This window comes from Plecotus auritus (assembly GCF_963455305.1).
Source record: "Plecotus auritus genome assembly, chromosome: 1".
NCBI lineage: Eukaryota > Metazoa > Chordata > Mammalia > Chiroptera > Vespertilionidae > Plecotus > Plecotus auritus.
The window spans coordinates 19,041,870-19,066,647 of record NC_137770.1 but is presented as its reverse complement, the minus strand read 5'-3'; positions in this window follow the sequence as shown (position 1 = coordinate 19,066,647).

Below are 24,778 nucleotides of genomic sequence, written 5' to 3'. Positions count from 1 at the left end.
ACACGAAATATTACTTCAAGGAGTATGTATCTTTGGAAGATCAAAAGGACATAAACAAATAGCCTGGCCAAAAGTTTGCATATTTTCTCTGTTGGTTCTCCATGAGGCCATTTCTTTTTCACCTGAGGAGTCTTTTGATTAATATGAATGGGTTTTATTATGGTGTCACCATGGTACCATAGTACCATGCTACCTAGGCATAAAAACGTGTTTCTGAATGGCTGCCTGATTCTGGAACTCTATTAATCATTTTCTCATTTACCCATTCAACAAGAAACGAGGGCCTTTTTCATGCTAGCGATTACTTAGACACTGGAGCACAGAGATTAATAAAATTCCATTTTGCTTGAGAAGCATTAATGAGAATTAAAACAGGGCAGGGGCTCGTCACAATGAAATGTCACAAATGCTAATGCCATGAGGTAATACATGTATTTATATATACAAATACAGGTAACTATACTTACACATACAAATATAATAGAATAAACGTGCTAATTATAGTTATGTTACATACTGGTTACAATTTCTTAAAAATGTAACACACAAAAGTTCAATGTTTACCCCTTTAGGAAAATTTACTGTGACCACACTAAAGTAGTCCTCAACACATGGACCCACTAGTCACTCATTCTTTCACTGTCCTGTTTTATGTCTTTGCTGTTGAAACTAGAACTAAATACTTACTTATACATATTCTTTATCTTCCTATAGCATATAAATCTATGAAGGCAGACACTTTTCCTTTTTTATTGATGAATCTGCTGTGTGTAGAAGACAGTGCTACATGGTAGATGTTCAGTAGTTACTTGTTGGATGTAAGGTTGGATGTGTGTGACGAAATGAGCTTATTTAGAGTCCTGGGAAGTGTCCCACCGGATCCTGTCTGTTGTCAATTTATTTATTTCTGTCTTCAATAGTTTTCATTGATGTGGAAGTATCTGCTTTTTAATCATCACCCCATTGACTGGCATATATGGGTTCATATTCAAACTTAGTCTACTTTTTCTTAGGCAATATACGTATTATGATTAACAATGCATAATGGAAGAATGTCTGACAATTTTGTCACTTTTTAACTTCGACGATAAACAGTAACAAAAAGTTTTAGTAACAAAAAGGAGAGATGGGGCAGTTTTTCACTAATGACTCAATAGGGTTTGGAAATTCAAAATCCAATGTTCCAATTTCAAATTCTGACCTCTTTTGGACTTCCATTAATTTTGTCAGTGATAATCTCATGCAAAATGAATTTTGCTACATGATTTGAGATGAACACTTCAGGTATCTTTAAACATTACAAACTGGTATTTATTCAGTAGAATTAAAAGAACACACTTGCCTAAGGGCAATCCCTTAGGGAACTGTTTGGATTTTGGTTAGGAAATGGAGAAGGCATCATTGCAGTAAAATCGTCAGATAGATTTCCTTTTTTGATTGTATCGCCAGTCATTACTGGATGTGCAGCTGGGCAGTCACTCATCTAGGCTGCTGGTAGACCTTAAACTCACAGTTCCATCTGTTCCTCCATATTTTCTATACATCAAAATGGCCCACAATTTTTATTTTTCTTCCTTCCATTTTCAACTTAAAAAACCACTCATCTTCCGAGGAAGCCAAAGTACTGTTTCTATAAAAGAAACCATTTAGGTCGCCTGCAACTGACTGCTCATGTTATCTTCTCCTGCTCTGCTCTTGTTCTTTATATAAATACATGGTAGACTCCTGTGACTAAATTAATGGGGGAAAACATGTGGAACTGGAGATCAAAAAATACAAAAACCAAATATAATTTATGATTGAAATAATAGTTTAAAAATTATAGAGCCTTCAATTAAATAAACATATTTTAAAATAAAGATATAAATAATGCTATTGATACATACATTTTAATTAACTTAATTAAACATAATCATTATGTTTTGCCATGATGCTGCAGAAATTCTATACTTTGTTGAAATAGTCAGGGCAGCAGAAAATATCATGACATTTTTTCCTAGTTCTTTTAAAATAACAATGTAGATATGCAATATTCCTGTTTTGCATAGACCCTTTTCCCCTCCTGCCATCTATATATATATAAAGCTAATATGCTAAGTGTCCTTCCCACTAACCAACTGGTCGCTATGACACGCACTGACCACCAGGGGCAGACACTCTACACAGAAGCTGCCGAGCTGCAGTGATTTGGTAGCGGTGGTTCTCGGGTGATGCACCCCGAAACCAGAGAGGAGGGAGCCCAATTCCTCAGAGGGCCGTGTGATTCCACCTTTGGCCGTGGGTTATGTTGTTGCTGGGGCACTGTCGGCCCTGAATCTGGTTTACCATCCACTTGCTTTTGCATTTGTGTTCTACACCCTGTACGATGGCAACTTTGCAGAGTGCCCTCTCGCACTCCAGAACCCCTCAGGGGATGTTGGAGACCAGTTTCGGCCTGATCCCCACAGGCCAGGCCAAGGGATGCCACCTGCTAGAGGAATTCTGCTCACTTTGCAGACACTTTTCAAGCCACAGCACCATCCCAGGTGTGGCTGGCCTGGGAGGGACCATGGGAGGTTGGCTCCAGGGAATGTCCGGCCCCTTTCGCCCAGTCCTGCCCCACTGGCCACCTTCTAATTAATTTCCATTCAATGTGCATGAATCCATGCAGCGGGTCACTAGTTTTATTATAAATAAGCTATGATCCATGGCTCCTTTTTTAAAAATATTTTTTATTGATTTCAGAGAGGAAGGGAGAGGGAGAGAGAGATAGAAACATCAATGATTAGAGAACCATTGATCAGCTGCCTCCTCCATGCTTCACACTGGGGATCGAGCCTGAAACCAAGGCATATCCCCTGCCTGGGAATCGAACCATGACCACCTGGTTCATAGGTCAATGCTCAACCACTGAGCCATGCCAGCCAGGCTTGCCCATGGCTCTTTAAAGCAATTTTCATATCATTCAAAAGAAATATAAAATTATCCTTTTTAATCAAAGTAAAAAAAGATAACCATCCTAGGGAATAGAAGTATTGTAATATATCTGTATACCCACACCAGCTTAACAGTATATATGTACATAATCCTTTATTGGAAGTCTATATATATTTTAGACCAAATTTAACTAAAAAGCAAGTGTATAACTCTTATTTTTGAATTTTTATTGTTTGAGTTTTGATTTTTATATGGCATTTAAAATGTGTTCATTTATATACTTGTTATTGAATATGTATGTCTTTATAGTCAGATTTAATGATATTTCAATATTCCATTTTTAAAACTGAGATCTACTACATACTGACTTGCTAGTATCATCCTCATTTTGAATGAATCTGTTCAAGCTGTAAAAACGTGGCATAATTTAGGCAAAACATTTCTACTGCTTAATAATGATACCATTGTACTGTAAAAAGATATATTTTCATAATATATTCAAATGTATCAAATAAATAAAGCTATATTGAACAGTGTTATAGAAATTATAACAAGTGGTGGTAAATAATTTTGGCTAATAAAAGAGAATAGTTTCATGCTAGCCTTATTTAAAAAAAATAATAAAATGTAATTTTTATGTCAAGTGAGGAAGTTGAAGCCTGTCACTTAGCAGTAAAGAGCTATAAAAATGTTTCTTTTATTTTTCTATTGAATACAAAAAAAAAATATTACACTAGAAACATAACTGAAGAAAGTCATGGTTTTGCCATAAGGGATAAATAAAATATGCAAGAGTCTTTAAGAGTGGCTACATTGGCCCTAACCAGTTTGGCTCAATGGATAGAGTGTCAGCCTGTGGACTCAAGGGTCCCAGGTTCGATTCCGGCCAAGGGCATGTACCTTGGTTGCAGGCACATACCCAGTAGGGAGTGTGCAGGAGGCAGCTGATCAATGTTTCTAACTATCCCTCTCCCTTCCCCTCTGTAAAAAAATCAATAAAATATATTTTTAAAATAAAATAAAATAAGAATGGCTACATTGTCTTTGATTCATTTTTATTTTTATTTTTGTTTTTTATTGTAGACACTATTACAGATGCCCTCCATTTTCCCCACCCTTTGCCCACCTCCACCCAGCCCTCCCTCCCCTGGCCTCTGCCACACTGTTGTCTGTGTCCGTGAGCTCTGCATATATGTTCTTAGGCTAATCTAGTCACCTTCTTTATCCAGTGCCCCTCACACCATCTCCTCTGACAGCTGTCAGTCTGTTCCATGTATCCATGCCTCTGGGTCTATTTTGTTCATCAGTTTATGTTGTTTACTAGATTCCACATAGTATAAGTGAGATCATATGGTACTTGTCTTCCTCTGGCTGCCATACTTCCCTTAGCATAATAATCTCCAGGTGCACCCATGCTGTCGCAAAGGGAAAGAGTTGCTTCTTTTTTACAACTACATAGTATTCCACTTTGCAAATGTACCACAGCTTTTTTATCCACTCATCTCCTGATGGGCACTTGGGCTTTTTACTGATCTTGGGTATTGTGAATATGCTGCTATTTTTAAAGTAACTTTTAATGGGATGGAAGAAAGAAAACCAGGCTCTCTGAAAGAATGTTCAAGAAGCTGGAAAACATACCAGCTGGAACTGAGTTACAGTAAAAATAGAACAAAATATTTGGCAAAATTTAATACAATGCATTGTATCTTTTAGCCTATAGAACAGGCCTTGACAACCATTCTGCTGTGTGTGTGTATGTGTGTGTGTGCGTGTGTTCCTGTTCATACATATCTGCTCCCCTATGAAATGCATGAAGAAATCTGAATTAGAGTTTGAAAAAAACAATCTAATTGTAGAGTTATGCAATACATTTTGAGTACCTCTGAAATACTTAAATAGATAGTATTCTGCATATTTTTCATTTTTTTGAGAGATAAGAAAATTGCATAGCTATAAATCTGAGAGAAAATAGTTTTGTGATTACTGTCAAATTTGGAAGACTCTCATATACAACTTTATTTCAGTGTAGTAATTGGGTTGTTAAAATTAATTATCTCTTGAAATTTTATTTTAAGTTTTTATCAACTTTATAATGCTCTAAATATTTTGTATCATATTTTCAGTTTATTTTTGGACTAAGTTTATTTCCCCCTCAAGATTGTGATAACAGGTTGAGGCAAAGGTAGGTTTATAGTTTTTCATATGGAATATCTATAATAATAAAAGTGTAATATACCAACCGACCGAATAGCCGAACAGCAGAATGACCATCTGGATGACCTTCCGGATGAAGCCAGGGCTGTGAGGGCCTACCCTTGCATGAATTTTATGCATCGGACCACTAGTAATATAATAATAAAGAATAAACTTTCTTGTATTCAAAACTGTAAATCTACTTTTTTCCCTACCCCGTATGTGTGTGTGTGTGTGTGTGTGTGTGTGTGTGTGTGTGTGTGTATATTTGAATTAGAGTTTGAAAAATAATTTAATTGTAGAGTTATTCAATATATATTGAGTGCTTCTGAAATACTTAAATAGATAATATTTATAATATATATATATTGCCCCCCAAAAATGTATATACACTTTACTAGCTGATAGCTCAATTGATGTTTTATTTTTCTTTTCAGATTTAACCTGTTGAAATTAATAATTATTCAAAGCATGTATACATTTTTGGGACACCCTGTTAATGATTTTATGTATACCTATATTAATAGATTTCATGTATATATTTGGATTAGTGGATAAAATTATGTTTCTGAATCAGGCTTTATTTCACCAGTTAAAACATAACCAAGTAATGACATCATATATGAAATTTTTAACTAGGAGTAATTTAAATCCTTTTCTCTGAAATCAGGACCCCAATAGCCTGAGAACTGAGTTACTTCCATAAGATTTAGGAGCTAACTAGCTAAAGTGAGAGACACCAATGTGAACCATAGCTTCTCTTTCATTTTCTAGGCTATAAAATTATTGTTAACATTAACACCCTAATGAGTTGTGTGCTTGATTCCCTTTGGATATACGGAAGGAAGCTAAGTATATCCTGTCCTCTCCCCATGCCTGTTCTAAGATTCCAAGGAGAGACCACTGTGTATATTCAGACAAAGCTAGGCAATTGCCTTATATATTTGGACCTTTTCCCACATCTATTTCTATATTACATACGGTTTTTCCCAGAGGACCTCCAGCCAATCATCGTGTGCCTTAAATGAGGCACCGGAGAGCCACCTCCTTTGCTCTCTTTAGTAACTGCAGTGGAGAGCACTTCAAGAAATGTTAATACTGCTCCCGATTACACAGGTGACTTCACTTCCTAGAGTCCTGCACTGTCTCCCTTACCATCAGCTTTGAGGACTTTGTCCCAATTGGCAGTGGTAACTGACAATCTTGGTTCATGCTTTGGTTTTAATGGTATTTCTATGGCTAATAGTTTTGGAGTGGATATATCCATATAGGGTAGATAATATGCTGATTAACATGTATGTCCTAGCTCATTTAATCTTCAGGAAACTCTGAGGTAGGTGCTATTATAACTGCATTTCAAAGAAAAGAAACTGAAGCTCAGAGTGTGATGTAAGTTACCAGAAGTAACAATGCTTGTGCTAGATACAGGATTTGAACAAATGATGTCTGACTCTGGAACTAGCTCTGGTTAGTTAGAGAAAAATATTAAGTGTTTAGTTACCTGCATCAGAGTCTAGAAAATGGGAACTGATAAAACTAAAATATTACAGACCCAGTGGAGGATCATGACATGTGTAAGAAGTTACACAGTTAAGGGTGATTTGCATAAATTAAAGACAGGTCAGGGGTGAGATTCTGTGATGTTTTTGTACTTATATTGTTATTCAAGTCCAAGAAAAGCTGGAAAATAATTTCAGTGACCCAATAGGTTCATTCATCTCTCTCTCTCTCTCTCTCTCTCTCTCTCTCTCTCTCTCTCTCTCTCTCTCTCTCCCTGTGTTTCTCCACTATATCAGAATTCCCAGTATTCCTGGTCAGTCTGGAAAAGCTTTCAAGAAATACTTTGAAAGACTCAGAATAAAATCCCCAAATGAATCTATCATTTCCGGTAGTAGAAATAGCCTCTTGTAAATGATGAGTTCCTATGAATTACCTACAGAATATCTCTGTAAACATGATTTCCTTTCTGTGTGACTTAAGTTATTTTATGAGCACATAAATAGGAATGACACTCTTTTGAAGCATATTTCTTCTCTAAACTGAGTTGCATATGTTTAGAAAAGAACACCCAGGGTACATGACAGTTGTGATCAGAATGTTCATGTTTTAATATTTACAGCAATGCAGTTTATAGTAAAGAGCATCACATTTTCCCTTTGCTCATGTTACCAAAAGGACAGCTAAAAATACCTTAGTGATATATGTTTTGGCATCAGAAAACCAACTGAGAGTCTTTGAAAATTTTGTAACTCAGAGTAGAACCACTTCAGTAGCCGAGAAGGTGACCTCGCACTCTCTTTTGATTCTGAAAACCTACACACAGACACACACAAGCAATAAAAATATCCCTGGCATTGCATTTGCCGTATCTGTAATGCTATACTCATAATCCTCCATTAGAGGGCAGTGCAGCTATTATCATTCTGACATGCCAGGTTTTGATCAAATTTCCTGATGTTAGTATAGCATGTAAAAAGCATACATTAATTTAAAATCAATTGCATGCATTTGTTTTAAAAGCACAGCTTGTACCTGATGGTTAATAGATGTGAAATGCTTGGAGCCCTGATGCACACGGAGTAGTGAACATAATGAATTTGGCAGATTTAGAAAAAAAAAAAAAAAAGTGTGTGTGTGGCAGGGGAGAGGTCTTAGACAAATATAAACTAAATTCTTCCATTTGCCTTGATACCTTAAGGGGAAAAATCAGAAATAATGGAAAAGCATGATGAACAAGCTAGTAGGTATAGGTATTCGTTTACATTTAAATGAAAAATAGCTCATGAGAGAAGAAAGAAGGATACTTTTAAAATAGTTTCCAGCCTCTCGTTTGAAATGCAAAAGAACAATTTACTGTATGTTATTTAAGTGGATGACTCTTGTTGGCTTGGTCCTTCTTAAAGATTTGTTTCTATTTACCTTGGCAATGAAAAGTTGAAACACGAGAGAGGCTGTGCAAAGACTTCTCCAATGAGACCTAGCCTTCTTGAATGTCATACCAACTGGGGGGGAAAGAGCCTGGGTGACTTGAACACCCTTCACAAAGGAGAAGGGGACAGAATGGAACCAAGCAATATGTTAGGACATTATTCCCTTTCACTGGCAAAACTTAAAAGCATACATTTATAAACATAAGGCTCCCGAAATAAAAACATCCTTTCGTTCTATTTCCTTCAGTGACAAGAGATATATATTCTAGATTGTAGACAGAGCTGCCTTGGAGATAAATTGTCTGATTTCAGCATCTCAGCAGTGAATAATAGATTCCCCTCGGAACCACATAATTAAAAAATGACATTTCCGCTACTTTGTGCCAACTCAGGACCGCTGCTGCCCCTGGCTTCAGGGCCTGAGAGAGCCTCCCTGCAGGGCACAACCAAACAGATTTTGCATTATTCAGTGGGACAAGGTAAAGTTGCGTTAAGACAAAAAAACGTTCATTCAGGGGAAAAGAGGACTTTATTATATTCCTCTCTACAAATTGCTCTTGTTTATTTCCTTCTTCTTTTTTTAATCTTGCCAATAAGAAAAGAATATGAATGATGAGATTAGGACATTCACTTTTTACAAATTAGCAAGATGAAAGAAAGCATATGGGACTAGCAGAATAAATTAAGTGCCTAATTTTAGCACTTATTCTTTCTCTGAGCAGAAATTCAGATTCAGTCAAAGATGAGACTGAATGCAATGCAAGAAATATGTATATCTTTTACACCAGGGGATTAATGCTTGTAGGGATGTTTCCCCCCTGGGGTTTCCTGAAAGGCAAGTGAGTGGGGGCTGAACAATTGCTCTTTATGAGCCCATCCGTTCACTGTATGTATCTAAAAAGTGTGTCTGCTGGGGAAGCCTCCAATTAACAGTGACTAAAACGTAAATGGATTTTTAAACATCGCATATCTGGTATTTAGTGAACCCGGGCTAGTGATAGATCTCTTGTCCTATTTTAGTTGCTTAAATAACAGCCAGCATTTTGCAGGTGCATTTATATCAAGTAATAAAAGCACAAATAAGAATATTCCTTCTTGCCGAAACCGGTTTGGCTCAGTGGAAAGCGCGTCGGCCTGCGGACTGAAGGGTCCCGGGTTCGATTCTGGTCAAGGGCATGTACCTTGGTTGCGGGCACATCCCCAGTGGGAGGTGTGCAGGAGGCAGCTGATCGATGTTTCTCTCTCATCGATGTTTCTAACTTTCTATCCCTCTCCCTTCCTCTCTGTAGAAAATCAATAAAATATATTTAAAAAAAAAAAGAATATTCCTTCTTAAAAATGACATAAGATTCCTTAAACAGATCATCTCAATTTTGGAATTTCTACCCTCAGTCCAGGTTTTCAACCCTAGCATCACAATTTATTGTTGCAGGACCAGGAGCCATTCATTGCACCTTTCTGAGATTCAATGTTTTTGTGAAAAGCATGTGGTTATCTGGACTGGACAGCCATCCCTGTTAGACTTATAAAGAACACGTCAGCCGCTGTGTGGTAAACTGTCTGTCTACCACTAAATGCTAAAAAATATAAAGGAAGATAATTAGAGATTTACTGAAAGTATTACTTTGCAACTTTTCTGTAAGTCTAAAATAATTTTTTAAAATCCACAAAAATAATATCACAGTGATGCAGGCACTTCATTATTTAGTGCTTAATTTTTTTAAAAAAAGAGTGAAAATGTTTAGAAAAATTCTCAAGGCTAAAGGTGATAAGTTTTTAATATATGTTGAAAAAGCAATCTAATTTTCAGTAATGACCCTGGTTATATAATTTAATTACTATTATAAGACCAGGGAAGTGAAGTGGACTTTATGCCTTATCACAACTTGATAAGGTTGGTATATTTTTTCTCCTCATTTTAGAGAGGGGTCCATCAGCAATGAGAGGACTAAACTATTTGTCAAAGCACAAAGTCCAACTCTGTTTTCTATGTATTAAAGAAGCTTTTATTTATTAGTACCTAATAAGATTATTACTTTGCATATATTATGTCTAAGCCTCATGATACCACTGCAGAAATTGCTAATATTCTAGTTATGACTTAGAAAACTAAATTCAGAGAGGCTAGATATTAATATTAGGTAACTTAAATGAGTGTATTTACACTTCTTCTGTTCTTTATGATTGTCACTACTAATTTTATGGGCGGCCATATGGCTGACTCACAGTGAATCTATATCTAAAAGTGGTTAGAATTTTTTTTTTACCATGAGCTTTTTATTAAAATGAAAACATATAGATGTCTGTATAGTCATGATTACATATATATATGTGAATTCTGTATAGTAGATAGAAGTAGGTAGTATTATTTCCAATAAGGCAGAAAAAACAGACACACATAGACTCACACACTTATACGTACACACAAGTAATGCAAGACAACTAAACAAATGTAGAATACCCCCAAATTTTGCTCTTCGCTTTTTCCCCCTATAAATTCCTTTCCATATGCAGGGTGGATGAAAAGTAAGTTTACAGTTGTTCATATGAAAATTAATACAATAACTAATAAATAATAATACCAGAATAAACTCTGTGTTTCGCATACTTACAACTGTAAACCTCCTTTTGCCCCACCCTGTATGTTTGGTGTATGTTGTAGTGACAAGCAACATGCTGGGCATAAACTAATTGCTAATTCATGTAATAGGCCGAAGTCTGAGCCTTGACCGCTGTTCGTTTTGAGGAGTCAAACTTCTCCTGTCTTTTCTGATGCACTTGTGTGCCTATTGGTTAACAATTTATTTGCAGGAAGATTTAGTTGAGACTCCTCTGAAGGACCAAGAGGAGCAGAGAAGCTTAGAGAAGTATCAGGGCCTCTATTATCAGTGTGAAAGGGAGTTTGGAATAGAGCATTCAGTTTAATATTCTCTAGATGTATCCCCTAAAGAGGAGGAACCATATTTGGGACCAGGTCTGGGAGGACTAAGGAAGAAACAATGTTAAGAAAAGATTAATAAATTGCTTCACTCAAAAGTGCAAAATAACAGGAAAGGGCGTGAGTCGCCTTCTTACATCATCTGCCTAGCACACCGCATGCTTGTTCCTCTGAGGCTCAGAGCATGCCATGAATGCTGATATCTTCATCTGGAGAGGTCTGGGAGCACCTGGATGTGCCTGGGGCAAGGTCTCAATGCAAGTGCCAGAGACTGCTGTGAAGCAACCTCCACAAGATTGGGGACCATGGAGGCCCTTCTAAGAAATACTACCTCAGATTATCTGAGGAAGAGAGGGAGGAAGTGCGAGTCACTTCCTTTTGATAGAGGCAACAGGACTTCCCATGAGGTGACAATACCCCTGGAGATCCTCCAAAACACTGAGTGAAATTGCATAGAAGAGTTTCCGGGAGAATCTTTTAAGTTAGTTGTGGGGGAAAGTATAACAGAATAAGTTTAATTATGCTTAACCTATCCACCCTTACCATGGCCTTGGAAAACAAGGAGATAACAAACACTGAGTTGCCAATCTTTCATTTAGAAGGGAAAAATATGTCAAAAAAATGTTTTTTAAGTAAATAAACATAAGCCAATTTATTCAACAAGTTAAGGTATGCTAAGTGTTTTTTTAAAAATGACCCCCAAGAGATCTATTGGTTTGAACTAAAAATAAGTTATAAAAACAGGTTTAAGAGGGGCATAGTTTGGCCAAGCAGCTGTCAATTACTCAGAGCCCAAATCTGACTGCACTCTCTCTTCTCTTATGTGCAGTTTCCATAATATCTTAGAGCAGTGGTTCTCAACCTTCCTAATGCCGCGACCCTTTAATACAGTTCCTCATGTTGTGGTGAGCCCCAACCATAAAATTATTTTCGTTGCTACTTCATAACTGTAATTTTGTTACTGTTATGAATCAGAATGTAAATCTCTGTGTTTTCCGATGGTCTTAGGCAACCCTGCTAGCGGTTCTCAACCTGTGGGTCACGACCCACAGGTTAAGAACCACTGCTGTAGAGCCTAAGACCATCGGAAAACACAGATATTTACATTACAATTCATAACAGTAGCAAAATTACAGTTAGAAGTAGCAACGAAAATAATTTTATGGTTGGGGGTCACCACAACATGAGGAACTGTATTCGCGGCATTAGGAAGGTTGAGAACCACTGTCTTAGAGGTTGCCCACTTTCTGATAGGCAGAGGGGAAAAAGAATGGGTTGCACGTGGAAGGATTTTATAGGCCAAGTCTGTAAGTGACCCATATCCCTCCAATCTGCCTTCCACTGGTCAGAAAACATTCCCAGTGACACAGTACATTCTGAGATCTGATGAATGATATATATGAGTCCAAGAAGAAGAAACTATAGTTTTGTCAAGTAGCCCTACTCAATAAGAATTTTTTAAATTAGTTTTTTTTTAATATACCCTACTAAGCACTGTGAAGGACAAACACTCTAAGGCCTGCAAATAATAAGCATTCAGTAAATCATTGTGATCAACAAATGAGTCACATCTTCCAAAATGTTTCAAGAGGGCATGGATATCAATAGATTTATTCTCTGCTCCATTCCCAACATCTGGTCTAGTGCATGGAATTTGGAATCAGAACCATTTTTATAAAGATTGGCTTCTCAATTCATTTAAGCTCCTATTCACTCAATTTGTAGGAATATGTCAATTTTATAGTTGTTGTGAGAATTAATTTACCATATATATATATATATATATATATATATATATATATATATATAGTCTGACACATAGTAGGCCCCCAATAAATAAAACATGCATCATTTAGCATTGGAAGTCTGTATGGGAAAATAGACTGGAGAAAACCATCATTTATTCAAAGGGAGAATTCTCTCTGCCCAGAAAGAAAAAATGAACGGGTCAGCCTAGTCTATGAGTGAATAAAGAGCACAGATAGAATAAAAAATCAACTAATAGATGGCCTGCACTTCAAAGACTGGGAAATTGGAATCAATCCAAAATGAAGCTAAAGAAACTAGAATTAAAATGAGTAAAGATCTAAGCAACAAACTGAAAAGAACATTGTACAAGGAATGTCCATAAATCATAAGGAATTTTTCTGGTTCAGAGAAAGCAAGAGATCAACAAAGAAGAAGATAGGTAGTGAAGATTTTTCTTTGATAAAGACAGCTGTGCTGGCATAAAATCAAAAATAATACTTTCTCTTCAGGATAATAAAAAAGAGTGATGGAGAAGATTTGCACAAAACACAGGTACAACTAGAAGTGGGAGTGTAGATTTTGAAATGGATTAATCTTGGGTCTATATAACTGATTAAAAACTAAACATTACATGACTTTGACTGAACCTTCAGAAAACTCTAGAATTCATCAGTAAGAAGTCAAAGTATTATAGTGAATAGTTTAAGAAAGGTTTGTCATTAGTTCATGTATATTTTTAAAAAATATATTTTCATTGATTTCAGAGAGGAAGGAAGAGAGAGAGATACAAACATCAACAATGAGAAAGAATCATTGATAGACTGCCTCCTACACGCCCCACACTGGGAATCCAGCCCCCAACCAGGGCATATGCCCTGACTGAGAACTGAACTGTGACCTCCTGGTTCACAGATCGACACTCGATCATTGAGTCATGCTGGCAAGGCCATGCATATTTTAATCTTTTGAGATGCTTTTCTTTAAAGAACATTGTGGTTAGAAAATGTCCTTGAAATGTATTTCCTGATTTTAAGTTTCATACCTCCTATCTTCCAGAGTTGTGCTTGTGTATTTTAATATTTTCATGGATCACATTCTAGATTTTCTTCTGCCTGATAGGAAGTGGTCTTATAATGATAGATCTTTAAATTCATTTGATTACAGAATGATGCTTATAGTGTTTTTCTTATCTTCTTCCTTTTCCACATTTCCACCATCATCGGTACCTTGAATCAAGTTAGTTCTCTGTGCCAGTCATTGGCTGATGTTTTCCCCATATCAGCTCCATCGATGTTCACAACCAAAGGGAGGGGCAAGTATTTTACTGAAAAGAAAATTAAGTGTCACAGGCATTCACTATCTGACCCTGGGTGACATTATAGCTGACAAATGGTTGTATTGGGATTCTAGTTTAGTTCAGTCCAAAGCCCTGTTTCTTAACATTTTCTTTCAATGAAGAAGACAGAGAGGAAAACCAACATTGAGGAGCAGTGGCAAGGAGGTCAGAAAAATGTCACAGAGGTGATAGGGATATAAGAGAGGAAAAATAAATTTTCTTCTACTCTTCTGAGTTCATAGCTGAGAACCTTATAATAAAAGGGAGATTAAAAAGAGAAAAACAAGCCGAAGTTTATCAACATGTATATATCATGTACACATGGAAGATACCCAAGGAAATTTAGTAACTCCTGGAATTAGCTTAGAATTCAGGCCTGAACACTATCTTAATAGGGAAAGGAAATGGGGGAATGCAGGCCTCTTAAGGCAGAGGAAATAACTTTTAGGAAAAATAAAGAACAGATGACCCTGGATGTCCTTAGAAGAACAGATGGGAGGTACAATTGTGTGGGTGTGATGTCAACTTTTGGTCTACTCTCCGGTGATGAGTCAATTATCTCTGGTTGATGAGACTGCTAGGGAGGGAATTTATGACAATTGAGTTCATTTTGAAGTGTCTGTCTTTAGGTAGATATGGGAAGTTCAGAGAGTCCCTCCTTACATTTGCTGGTTTTCAAATGCCCAGATCAAAATAGTTATTATGCGAAAGCAGCATATTTTGGGGAGGAATATCCTGCTGCCCTTCAGAGGCATGCTCAGATGAAAGGAAGGTGATTTGGGATAATGTTGACTGTGAGCTACCTTGGATGCTTTCCCTAGAAGGAATGAAAATGACAAAAGAATGTGAATGGAGAAGTTCACGTCATATTCTCCATAGGCAGGAGTGAGACACAGAATTGGAAGAACACAGGCTGCACGGAATCACTGTTTCATCACCAAACCATGTGCATGAACTGAAAGCATTTTGTGCCACACATTTTATTAGCACATGGTAGGTAGGAAAACATGTTTCCATCTACTACATTGATACTTAAGGCTGTATGCTGCTTCCTTCTCTAGAAATCACATACTTCATCATTTGACTGATGGTCATATTAGTAAGTGGAATCAAGAACGCCTGGAGATGGTGCACTTTTCTATTCAGAGCTATTTCCACATTGCCATCTGGAATCCTACTCTTCTGGCTTTTGTTCTGTTTCTGCTATATTATGTCCAGGCCTTGAGAAGCTTTAAATTCCCTCAGCAGATTGGAGCCAAAGCCAGAATCAATTTAGCACCCGTAGTTCATTCACACTGGCTCATGCTCTTTTTAACAATTTCTCCATACCTTTCTGGGGGTACAATTGCTTTACTTTTAAGGAGGAATTAAATTTCTGAAACCTGTGTCTAATTGTGGGCTGTAAAGTAGCTATGGCTTACTTCTCTCTGCATAGAAAGAATACTGGCCAGATGTATAATGTGGAGGCCAGGGGAAGGCTTGTTCAGCAAAGGTGGGTTACTGCTGACCACAAAGATGTAGGGAACCCAGCCACAGCCATACAACTTCTGGACGAGACAAATATCTTTGTTCAATAGGGTTTCTGCTGAGATGACATTTCTGCAAACCAAATGGGCTCGGGTTCCCTGAAAAGTAATGGGGTCTTTGAGAAGCCAGAAAAATAAAGGCTTTTAATGGAGTAAGAGTCATAAATGCTGTATGGCATATGGAATACATTGTGAAGAAGTAATCATGAGACTAGAAACCATGGATTTAATAAGACTCCATTTGCACCACACACACAAACAGAATTAGAAATAAATCCTATATGAGGGGACAGGCAAAGTAGCACAGGAGTATGTACCCTATGTTACTTTTATTTATTTTTTACGAAAGGAGGAATAAATGGTATTCTATGCACTTAACTCTAACAAACAAATGTATATTATAAAATAAGCATAATGCTTGAATAACAATGGGTAAGCTCACTGGTCATGTGATACTATATTTAGAAATTTTGCTTTATCATCTAGAAAATGCCTGCCTTCATAGCTCAATATAATTTCTTTAATATCTATTTGTAGCATTGGAGCTGAGGAGAACTAGCAACATTTGAAAGCTGGCATTTTTCTCTGTGCGTGACTTTAATTTAATTTTGTGTTTCACTCAGCATGTGTATATATAGAGTGATCCATTTAACTCTCAGCTTCTCCAACATGTTCTCTATATTCCTGTGTTTGGATATCTTAAACTATGGGCAAATGCTTAGGTTTGATACTACATGAACTTCTTTTCAATGGAAAAAATGTGGTGGTGGTGGTGTTCCATATGAAACCCCAAATTTTGAAGAAAATATTAGCTTTAAATCTGAATGTACTGGTATTTTGAGTTTTCCATTTATAAAAAATAACATGGAATTTAATATAAAAATGGTTACTCAAAGAATATCTTTTAAAACTCTGTAGTCTGTGCTCCTAACACTAAAATCTAATGTGGTTTGAAATTAAAGTATTTTACTCTCCACTGGTGGCAAATACATTAAATACTGAAACAAATAGTTTTTGGTAATATTAAGTGTGTGTAGTTGGCCCAAGTCTCCTTTTTCAACTCTTGGTTACATTATTTCAGAATTTTAGTCATATTTCTTAAATTATCAAATAATATTTTGTACATGAAATTAATATATTTTGTATTTTTACATTATGAACTATTAATGAACTCCTGTGTATACATTTTTCATTGAAGCTACCAATGTCCTTGCTCTAATTACATGACCCTGGCCCTTTTTCTGAGTTATCCTCTATTCTGAATTATATGTTCATAATTTTCTTTCTATATTATAAAGTATAATTTCACCACACATGTATGTAGTCTTAACCAATATATTGCTTAATTGACTTTATTTTAAAAGTTCATGAAAATGTTGTCATATTGTAGATAATCCTTTGCAACTGGCTTGAATTTGCCCAACATTGTTTTTATGAATCATCTGTTTTGTTTCATGTTGCTATATATTACTTATTTACACTGCAGTATATATTGCTTTGAGTGGCTATCCTAAAATTTTTATTTATCCATCATCCTGATGATTAACATTTGTGCTATTTTCTGATGTTGTTTTTTATTATTTTTGGTTATTACAAATACCACTAGTATAAATTGTATTCCCCATATCTCTTGGTTTGTGAAATAGCTTTCAAACTTTTATGAGAGTGATTGATAACTAGAAAAAAAATTCACATTGTGGCTAGGGAAATTTTGTGAATAACTTTGTAGAACCTGGGATATTATCTCACTTGCAAGCTTATAAACTCCTAGCATTTCATGGGTGCTGGCACAACACACAAAACTCATGAATCTAAGATAGAAGATTTCATTGCTCCCGGCAAAAGCAGTAGCCAGAGCTCCAGGTTTGTGGGCACCAATTCCCCATGCCCCCAAATCCCACAGGTGGGACACAAAGTGCCCACGATGGATGCCTGCACATGCAGTGGACTGATACAGGAGAGAAACACTGAGCTTCGGTGATCTTCCACTTACAGGTAAGCCTGCTTTGTAACTGAAGGGAGACATTACCTCATCCCTCAAGGCTGTTCACTGCAAGCACAACCCTGACTAGTGCCTTAGGTAAAAAGTGGTCAGAGCTATAAATTCTTGGCACACCCAGCAGGAATGTGCAGGCCACCAGGGCCCATAGTGGATTGCCTCTACCAACAAATATGTGTATGACTGAAGCCCTTCTCCTTAATGTGTTGGGTGAATATTGATCTTTTCTATTTTACTTCATTTACTAAAGGCTGTGTCTGACTCACAACAATAATTGCATAACCTAATCTAGCAACCCTCAACTTATAAAGCAACCAAACAAATTATGTCTTAAGTCATATATCTGAGAGAATACTTGCTGGGTTACATTCAGCTTTAAGATATAATTATTTTATAATGTAATTTGTTAGCTACTGTTCTCTTTTTCACAGCTATTAAATGAATGTTCTCCTGCTATGTAGCTTCCCACCAGTTGGCTTTGTTAGAACCAATCAAAAAATGGGCAACTGATCTAAACAGACACTTTTCGAAAGAAGACAGAAGGAAGGCCAAGAGACATAGGAAAACCTGCTCAAAGTCACTAATCATCAGAGAGATGCAAATCAAAACAACAATGCGGTACCATCTCACACCTGTCAGAATGGATATTATCAACAAATCAACAAATGACAAGTGCTGGCGAGGATGCGGAGAAAAAGGAACCTTTGTGCACTGCTGGTGGGAATGCAGACTGGTGCAGCCACTGTGGAGAACAGTATGGAGTTTCCTCAAAAAACTAAAAATGGAACTCTCATTTGACCCAGTGATCCCACTTCTAGGAATATATCCCAAGAAACTAGAAACACGAATCAGAAAGGATATATGCACCCCTATGTTCATAGCAGCACAATTTACCATAGCTAAGATTTGGAAACAGCCTAAATGCCCATCAGCAGATGAGTGGATTAAAAAACTGTGGTACATCTATACAATGGAATACTATGCTGCAGTAAAAAAGGAGTTCTTACCATTTGCAACAACATGGATGGAGATGGAGAGCATTATGCTAAGTGAAATAAGCCAGGCAGAGAAAGATAAATATCACATGATCTCACTCATTTGTGGAATATAATGAACAACATAAACTGATGAACAAAAATAGATCCAGAGACAGAGAAACATCCATCAGAACGTCAAACCTCAGGGCATGTAGGGGAGGGTGGGGGTTAGGGGGAGAGATCAACCAAAGGATTTATATGCATGCATATAAGCCTAATCAATGGACACAGACAACAGGGGGGTGGGGGCATGAATGGGAGGTGGGGGGTAATGGGGGAATAAGGACACATATGTAATACCTTAATCAATAAAGAAAAAAAAAGACAATTTAAATTTTTACAAAAAATTGGTGCCTAATTATATCTGATTTGGTTGTTATTACATTTGAATTATTATTAATTAATAACAATAATAATTGATAATTATTAATAAACATTGTCATGTGTGTAGGGTATTTTTGTTTCCTTTTATGCTAAATTCCTATTCAAAACTTTAGCTGATTTTAAAATTGAGATAGTTATCTCTTTCATATTGATATATGAGTTCTTTACATTTGTCAGTTATGCATATTGCTAATATTTTCTGACTCAGTTTTTCACTGTTTCTGTTGTTTTTTTCTAAATGGCATTTAAAATGTTTTATATTTTCTATTTTTAGTTTATAGCCTATAATTTTTTTCATATGTAAGAAAAATTTTAGATCATAAAGATATAAATTTCCTTCAAAAGGTTTTAAATGCTTTTAATATTTAAATCCTCAAGACATCTAAAATGATTAAATCATCCAAATGATTCAAATATCTAGGAAAAAACCTGTAACAAAAAATGATAAACAAAAAATTACACAAACTAAACTATAAAGCATTGAGGGACAATCAATCTGACCTAAATAATAAAAAACATTTAGGAAATAGAAGACTTAGCATGTACAGAAACCAATAATCTTCAAATTTATCTGCAAGTCTACTGAAATTCTCCATAAAATACCAACAAAAGTTTTTGGCTGAAATTTACAAGCTGACTTTAAAATTCATGTCAGCGTTCAAAGGCTCTAAGAGTAGCCAATGCAATCTTAAAGAAAATGATTAAAATAGGAGGACCAATATTCCCAGATATAAATACTTAGTTAAAAATTAATGTAATTAAGATAGTGTGTTATGTGAAGCCTATTTAGACAAATCACCCAAGAGAACAGAATAGAGAGTTTAGACAGAGCCCCAAACATATTACAGGTATTGGATTAATGGCAAAGATGTCACAACAGAAAGATGAGAAGACAGTCATATAAATAAAATGGACTTTATCAATTGGATACCCCCCCAAAAGAGAGATTTTTATTTATTCACAGTATAAATAAAATTTTCATGTGGATTTTAGCTTTTTATGTAAAAAGTTTAAAAAATCTTTCAAATAATACCACAGGGAATATTTTCATTATAGTGAGGTATACAAAGATTATAAAAAATAGAAAGGACACATATACAAACACAAACCTCTATACAGAAAAATTTAACAAATACTATATGGAAATTAAGAGACTCTGTTTATCAATATACAATACTGAAGTGAAAAAGCTAGTCATAGCATGAGATGTTTGTAATACACATGACTAATAAAAGATTTGTTTCCAGAATATATATTAAAACTCCTATAAAGTAATAAAGAAAGAAAGCCCAATTGAAAAATTGACTAAAAGACGTGAACAGTACTTCACAAAAGAGGATATTCAAATGAACATAAATACTTGAAAATGAACTCAACCTCATTAGTCATCCAGGAATTTCACATTAAAACTGCAATGAAATATAATTAGAGAGGCTATAAATAGCAATAGTGAAAATATTTTATGTTGGTGAAAGTGTGGAACATTTTCTTCACCATTGTTTATCCATGTGAGTAGATAGTTTTTCCTGATTATGGTTCTCTATAGAGTCTTTATAGTATACTAGAGGCCCAGTGCACGAAATTCTTGCATGGAGGGGGCAGTCCCTCAGCCCCGCCTGCACCCTCTGCAATTCAGGACCCCTACACCTTTTTTCTTATCTAGCTAACCTCTTCACATTAAAAAAAAATAATAATAACTGAAATATCACCTACTTTAGGAAATCCTCTTTGAACAAATGTCTTTACAATCTGTATTAAGTATTTTCATAGTATATCATTCTTTTTCTTCAACAGCTACTTAGAGTGGATGCAATGTGATTTTCGTTCTTGCATCTGAATTTTTTCTTCTTGCTCTTGTAATAGCGAAGCTTATCCAATTTACATTTGCCCTTCAAGGGCTCATATTTGGTTCAGTTTCTAGTTGGCTCCTTGCTTTTTTTTTTTTAAGCAATAAATTTGGGTTGTGATAGTAAGCCTCACTTGTAATCAAGCCTGTAGGTCTCCCTATCTGAATATTTCTATAATACCTATCACTTTAGCATGCCAGAGATTGTGTTCACTTATAGAAAATAACAATAAATGTCACCTGATCATTTGATCTTGTAGTAATATTTTATAGCAAGATGTATTATTTTAGTAATTTAACTATTATAAAACTGAGGGGTACAGAAATAAATCACATTGAACAATAAAGAGTGACTCAAATATCAAAGCATAGTACACTTAGGGCCTCTCTTGTCCTGTACCTCAGATATCATAGCATAGTACATAGTGCACATTAAACCCAGCTTCCTTTAAAATAGGGAGGGATGCCATACTCATGAAGCAGCTACTTCCACACTTTTTCTTTTATTTAATTCACAGCACATACTCTTTGTATTAATTTTTGGAAAATCATCCTAGCAATTGCCTCTGTTCCTCTCTGCATTGTTGCCTTACATTCTGATGTTATTACTGCGCTTTTATCATCCACTCACTCTAATAAGATGGTGAATTTTTTAAGGGCAGAGATCATGATGTGAGCTTGTGTTTCTCTGTCATGGTGCCTAGATAAATACTCAAATGCCGTCCAATCCTAATGACTGTGGTGAGAGAGGCCCACCGTTGCTGGAGAACTCTTATTTTTATTTAAGGGGCCTCACTTGTTCTGTACCTTTACAGAGGGGCGAGTAGGGGCTGAGGGAATTTGAAGAAACCCAGACAGAATGCTCCTCCTAAAAGATTTTGCTAAGCTGGTGCCCAATTAAAACCCAGATACACGGCAATAACAAAGGCACTGGTCTCCTGCTAATGCATGGGGATCAAACCCCAGCCTGCAGGAACTCACCCCGCAGTCAGGACCAGGCCATTGGGTAGATCTGGCCTGGTGCTCCTAACTCTGGGGAGAGGGAGACTTCCTGTGGCTATAGGCTAGAGGCCCCGGATGCTGCGCCACTCGCCCAAACAGGTCCCTAGCTCAGGTTGGTCAGTGGAGTGAGCAGCTTCTTAGCCTGGAATTGTGGGGCAGCTTGGCCAGGCTCGGCCTGGTCTGTTCTCCCCGTGATCGCAGGGTGGCTGGGCCTGGGCTCACTGCTTTCCACCAGCTGCAGCTTGCCAGTCTCCTATGGGCTGAGGTGGAGCCCACCATTGGAGCCCACAGCATGTGGCAGCGGCTGTGAAGGTCGCCATGGCAGCCCAGCATTGACTTCTGGTTGGTCAGCCTTTGTTCATGATCAGTCATTGTTACAAGTTACAACCCTGGGCTTTTATTATTAGGATAGTATCCAGATCAAAGGTAGAATGATCTATGGTAAACTTATAATTGTTCTTTGAACTTCAAAACACATTTCCAGATATACTAGAATTCTCTAATGGGTAATTTTTATGTTTTGTTCTATATTTATCACTCATCTGTTTATATATTTATATTTAATGTTTTTTAAACTTTAGGTGTCCATCTATCCATCTTATCATAAGATGGTTATTGAAACATGGCTGATTTATTAAAATGCACTCAGCAAAATTTGGTGATTTGAGCAGGCTCAACAAAGTTCACATGTAAAGCTTTTGTTAAATTCTCATATTTAAATATTTCTACTCTTTACTAGGTATCTATAAAAGTTGAGAAGACAAAAAAAAAAAACATGAATGTCAAAGATGTCTAGAAGAGGGGCAGTATATATATATTTTTGTGGAACATCTGGTTGAGAGTGACTAACTTAATTCTATAAAGCCAGTGCTTATAAGATTCAGGATATTTATTTAGGTAAATATGTGGATGACAAGTTTTTGAGCAGAAATAAGAATTAAAAGTTCAACAGAATTGGAATGGGAAGAAAAAGAAATGATACTGCTACAATATTCAAGTTTTTTTCTCCCTCTAATATTGGGCCCATTTTGTTAATTTACATAACCTGCCCTATGAAGATGTCTCAGTGTAAGACCCTGTCCTATGCCCTTTTTTCTTACGTTCTCTCTTTTTACAGATGATGGGCTGATTTCATTCTTAGAATACAGTCCCAATTTATTCTCTAGATACAACCGTCAAATCTCCCTCTCTTTTCCAAGTTCATAGGGGATGGTTTTTCATTTCTACATCTGGTACAGTTTCAAACTCTGACTTGCAATCTGGCATCTTTATGTCTCCTCCTCAGCATACATTAGTTCACAAAATTCGGTCACTTCTGTGTCCTCCCCTAGCTCCTAGGATATACATCTTCTGGTAAAACTTGTGGTCATTATGTAATAGACATGTTATTTTTTAGAAAATGTTGTTAAATTAATATAGTTATAATATTTTATTTATCTTATATCACATATAGAACATTACATACCACTGAACCTAATGAATATATAGGTATGGACATAACCTTAAAATGATATCACTGAACCTAATTTCTAATCCAATTATTTTTTTCCTATGATGGTTCACCAATACAGAACTATTAATCTCCTCAGTAGAGTCCACGTAATGTGTTTGAAGCCCAGTGATACCTGCCCTGTTCAAGTGTTCTTTTGGGTCATTTAATCAACATTCCCTGTTTTGGAGATATTATTTATCACAGAGAATCCTCTTAATGCCTTTAATGTTGAAGATTTTATATTAGTGGAGTTTTGGGAAATGAAATTATTAGGGTGTCCTTAAAGTCCTTTTCCATAAATGAATGATTTATTGGGTCAATGAAAGAAAGAAATACGTTTGCCTGCTCAATATAGCCAGTCATTTTTGATGAATGGGCCTCACCTTTCTGTAAGAAGCCTAATTTAGCACTGGTACCATTTCTTGAATTTTATAGAGAAATAGATTGTAAAGTATCTTAGAAATATGGCCACGGAAGGAACAAGATGAGGTTGAAAGGTTCAAAATCTGAACTACCTTGGATATAACATAACATCAATACTGTCCAATGTCAAGATATCCATAGGACAATTTGGCTTTTTCCTTTTGGAACAATATTTGCCTTGTGTTCACTACAAGGCAGCCTCACTTCATAGCTTAATTATCTCCTTCGTGTTCAGATTAATGTGTGGCTTTGTGGCTTGACCTTTGGTAATGTGCTGGGCTGGGTTGCAAACATCTTATCCGTGCATCATGTGCATTTCTTCCTGACTCCAACTTGAGACACATGTTGATATCTTGAAATTGACCATAGTGAGAGTACATCATATAGGTTGGTGCACATGATAAATCGGGGTTCCCCCTTCCAGTGATCCAATGTTAAGCATTTACAAGTACATCTTGTACATTTACAAGTACACCTTGAAGAAGCCCAACAACATACCACCACATTATTGCCTATGCCCCAATGCCTCAGATTTTCACCAGAATCCAAAACAACTTTGACAGTTTAATGCTATGTTCATGAACTGAACATGCTAGCACTTTCACATTCCAAACATTCCTTGGTTATTACCAAATAATGACTAAATGAAAAAAAAATAATTGCAATCCGGCATCTTTTCAGGTTTCAAGGAATATAAAATGCATTTATATATAATTCATCTTTTACCAAGTAACTTCCCATCAGACATAGAAGGAATGAAATGTGTTGAAACCTAGGGGACCTGGACTTAATTTAAATTTTATTTATTTTGCTTGTAATGGAAGTGATCTTGAAGGAATTAATTTCTCAGATAGCTCATCAGCAACTTAGAACTGATGATATCTATATTTTAGGATTATCATGGCTGCACAGTGTCCAAAATATAGACAATATACATACATCATTAACTACATTGAAGAAAAACTTGAATCCATTGAGAACTGGGGTAGCCTAGTTCCCTCACCCCT